The sequence below is a fragment of the Crocuta crocuta genome, unplaced genomic scaffold (assembly GCF_008692635.1).
Source record: "Crocuta crocuta isolate KB4526 unplaced genomic scaffold, BGI_CrCroc_1.0 scaffold27, whole genome shotgun sequence".
Taxonomy (NCBI): Eukaryota; Metazoa; Chordata; class Mammalia; order Carnivora; family Hyaenidae; genus Crocuta; species Crocuta crocuta.
Window position 1 is genome coordinate 2011235 of NW_027532250.1, and position 2965 is coordinate 2014199.

General features: G+C 50.3%; 1 long non-coding RNA gene across 1 annotated transcript in view; it reads right to left on the reverse strand.

The window, feature by feature from the left end:
* Positions 1-2965, reverse strand: part of LOC144243317 (uncharacterized) — a 42927-nt gene that overhangs the window by 15370 nt on the left and 24592 nt on the right. Inside the window, exon 2 of the long non-coding RNA XR_013338605.1 lies at positions 1138-1248. This is a non-coding gene — a long non-coding RNA (uncharacterized LOC144243317). The remainder of the gene's footprint in view (positions 1-1137; positions 1249-2965) is intronic.

Genomic DNA, 2965 nt, shown 5'->3' on the forward strand with positions numbered 1-2965 from the left:
GCCCGCTGCCGCCACAGTTACATGAATATCAATACACCAACCCTTGCTTTGTTCTCTGCACTCAGCCCAGGATGTCTTCCCTGGGCCTCTGTATTTTTAGCCCCGGGGCGGCCTTCCATTGTGTGCATATACCCTGATGTTCGGTCATTAGCCCCTTCCCCCTAATGGACCTTAGGTTATTCCAGTTTTTCCTGTTATTACCGAGGGAGATGAAAGGAGCACCCTGGCCCACACCTGCTGGCCCAGAGCTCGGGCACGGAGTCACCAGGTCTGCTCAGCATCTAGACCGCATTTAAAAACTCTCCACGGTGGTTGAAGTTTTAATACCAGAGCCGTATATTACCTTAGTCTACACAAATGCGTGCGTACGTGGGTTAGATTCCCCGCCCCCCGGGGAGTAAAAGGCAGACCAGGCAGGAGGCATTCCTTACCGTCTGTTACTATTAAGAAGAGACACTATTTTATCAGAGCCAAAACCTCCCGTCTGATTGGACGGCGATAACTTTGTGAGGGCCAAGCCTAAGGTATGGTAATTACAGGAAAAAATCCTGTTTGCTGGGGACACTGGGGTCAGGCCCCAGCCCGGACATAAACCGTACCTGAGAGAGCCCAGGGTGGGGGCACTTTCTCCTATTTCCTGTGTCTGCCCGGCTGTGGAGGGTGGACGGCTGTCAGAGCCTCCTCAGGTGGGGGATGGAGACAGAGATGAGTGGGGATGAGTGGGGTGCTGCTCACCAATAGCTGGGTGCTCCCAGGGAGGCCGCTGGTGAGGGTGGGACACCTCTTGTGGGCTATGGAGTGTCGTCGGGGCTGAGGGAGTGGACCCTCCCCGAACTTTGGGGTGGCACATTGAGGCTGGGGGACTCTCTCTAAGGGGAGAGCTGCCCAGGGTACAGTTACACCCTTTTTTTTTTTTAATTTATTTCTGATAGAGAGAGACAGCATGAGCAGGGGAGGGGCAGAGAGAGAGGGAGATCTAGAATCTGAAGACAGGCTCCAGGCTCTGAGCTGTCAGCACAGAGTCTGACGCGGGGCTCGAACCCATAAACCACAAGATCCTGCCCTGAGCCGAAGTCGGACGCTTAACTGACTGAGCCGCCCAGGTGCCCCAGCTACACCCTTTTTTTGAACACTTACCAGGCAGCAGGTTACACATTTGCATGTAAACGACAAGCAGGAGAGCTCTCCTGGGCACCCCGGTCCTGTAGATGACACAGACCTGGCTTGCACTCCCGTGGGGCTCCTGATCTAACAAGAAGATGGATTTAATATAAACATCACACAAATATGTAGTCACAAAGTGTGGCGTGGGGGTGGGTGCAGGGGACTGCTCACTTCCAGCAGGAAGAATAGCACTTGACCTACGATACACCTTTCATTGGACACATTCTGCCCTCTCAGACCTGTAAGCAGGTTAACCGGCCAAACCTCTCTGCACCTTCCCCCTTTCACCCACAGAGTAGAAATAAGAACCATAGCTTCACTGTACTGAGCTGTGCCCGTGTAATTTATCATCTACAGAAGAACACTTTTGAGAAACATAAAAAGCCGTTATTGATAATGAAGCCAGAAGGGTAGGCATGAACCACGTGTACTGCAGGCAAACGGGGTACCTGGCTCCCCATTCATGTGGACACACAGTGTGCACCCAGCCGAAGCCACTGGATACACGCCTTCATCCTCGGAGCAAGAAGTATTGTCCTGATTTTACAGACGCTGAAATGGAGCGTCACCCAGAGAATTCACCTGCCCATATTCTCCCTGGAAAGTGGGCGGAAGAGCCAAGATTTTTATGCAGCACCTTTGGACTCGCGGAGTCCAAGAAGGGAATTATTATACTCTACTGACATTAGGTGGAAATAACTCGCCTTTAGGGTTGTTTAATTGCTGAAAGGTAATCCAGCTGTCCGGCCTGTAGGAGGCGCTTCAAACAATGAGAACTATTATTAGCTTTAATAGTGAGAACCACAACCCCCGTAATCTTTTTGTTAAGCAATCCTGGGATGGGGCAGAAGTCACCACACCACTTTTCCAGGAAATACCTGCTCCCAGGAGATAAGATTATGCATCAGCTCTCGCTTCAAAACCCCACCTCCCTGGCCCACCATTCCAATGCTCTTATGTCAGAAACGCTGCCCAGGTCCCGCCTGGTCCTTGCTTTGCAAGACCCACTTGCAAATCCCCCAACCAGGGCCCTAAAACCCTATAAATACCATCCCTAATTTCCCTAATTTGAGACTCCGTGGAAGCGGTGTTGTCCTTTACTGCAGGAGGTCTAATAAACCCAGTTTTGCTTGATCAACAGGTTTTTCTGGTGGAATTGAAATCTAGGAAAGCATTTAGAAATGTTTTTTTTGTTATTTCACTGAACATAAATCACTAGATGTGGCAGACATGATAATGCCCCCTCCCCAAAAGACATTCGCATCCAAATCCCTGGAACCTTGAATAAAGATACTTTGCAGATGTGAGTAAGTTAAGGGTTTTGAGATGGGGAGATCCCCGCGGATTATCCATCATGGTGTCATCACCAGGATTCTTACAGGAGGGGATCAGAGTCAGTATCAGACGGTGTGAAGGAGGCAGAGGCCAGTGACTTTAAAGTTGGAGGCAGGGACCCTGAGCCAAGGATGCAGGCAGCAGCTAGAAGCTAGAAAGGTCACGGAAAGGCATCTTCCTCTAAAGCTTCTAGAAACAGCCCTGCCAACTCATTTTATTTTTATTATTTTTTAAACTTTTTGTTTGTTTAAAAAATTTTTTTAATATTTATTTTTGAGAGAGACATAGAGACAGAGCATGAGCAAGGGAGGGGGAGGGGCAGAGGCAGAGAGAGGGAGACCCAGATTCTGAAGCAGGCTCCAGGCTCTGAGCTGTCAGCACACAGCCGGATGTGGGGCTCCAGCCCACAAGCCTTGAGATCATGACCTGAGCGGAAGTCGGATGCCTACCCAACTGAGCCCCCCGG